This window comes from Otolemur garnettii, unplaced genomic scaffold (assembly GCF_000181295.1).
Source record: "Otolemur garnettii isolate 467f Iridium unplaced genomic scaffold, OtoGar3 scaffold00073, whole genome shotgun sequence".
NCBI classification, from domain to species: domain Eukaryota; kingdom Metazoa; phylum Chordata; class Mammalia; order Primates; family Galagidae; genus Otolemur; species Otolemur garnettii.
The window spans coordinates 6664811-6665878 of NW_003852468.1; the positions used below are offsets into that span (position 1 = coordinate 6664811).

Here is a 1068-nt window from a genome sequence, read left to right on the forward strand (position 1 = left end):
GGCGCCGAGCCGTCAGATCAGTTCTTAATGAGTTTTTTCATTTGCATGTGGGGAAACTGAAACCTACAGAAGGTTAAATAATTTGTCCATAGTATTTACTAGAATCAGTGATTGGAATTGAGCTCTTCTGGTCTAAACGGTACACCAGCTCTGGCCTTTCTCTTGATAGTCATTCATATTTCTCATGTTTTTCAAATGCATTTATCTGTCCCTTGGCATGTCCACCTCTTCTCCCCTATAAATCATTTTAGTTAGCAGTCATTTACTAACATTTGAGTCAGTGCAAAATGATCATTTATTTTATAGCTAATATAAAACATTGTTATTTGTAAATACATTTCATTTTTCTTCTATAGACATTCTCATCTACTTACTATAACAGTACAAATGAGATTTGTTTCCTTTACTAAGTCATCTCCAAAAGATTTCAGGACTTAATACAACTTTGATTGAAAACAAAGGCTTTCTGTTTCCTGTTATATCAAATTGACATGCTTCATAATCTGGTTCTAGTACACCTGTCACCCCATTTCACTTTAACCCAGACCTCTGTTTTAGCCAGGCTGGTCTATTGATTTTCTCTGAAGCAACAAGCCACACTTGTTGCCACAGTCATTCATGCAGAAAACTTCACTTATAGCTAGGCTTAGAAAATCATGTAATACATGGTCAGTGCTCTCAAGAAACTTAGAAATTAGTGGCATATTCTGGCTTGGCTTAAGTTCATGCTTAGAATAGTCAGCTGTTTTCTTTCTCCTAAAATTCTGCCCGGTTTTCCAGGTTCAATTTCAACTTCACCTCTTAAAAACCTTCTGTGTTCACCATGTTGCTTTGATGTGCATATAGTGGTGAATAAACAATTAAGTAGTTTTTCTAATATAGTAGATACGTAAATACTGTTTGAGCAAATTAATTTTTGGCATTTTGACCTGTGTTCTGGTTTTTCTCCATGTATAACCTTTTTATTTTTTATTTTTTTGGAAACAGTCTCACTATGTTGCTCACCCTTGGTAGAGTGCTGTGATGTCACAGCTCACAGCAGCCTCAAACTCTTGGGCTTAAGCAATT

General features: G+C 35.7%; 1 protein-coding gene across 3 annotated transcripts in view; it reads left to right on the forward strand.

The window, feature by feature from the left end:
• Positions 1 to 1068, forward strand: part of CSDE1 (cold shock domain containing E1) — a 36950-nt gene that overhangs the window by 7874 nt on the left and 28008 nt on the right. The gene's annotated exons all lie outside the window — the stretch shown is intronic.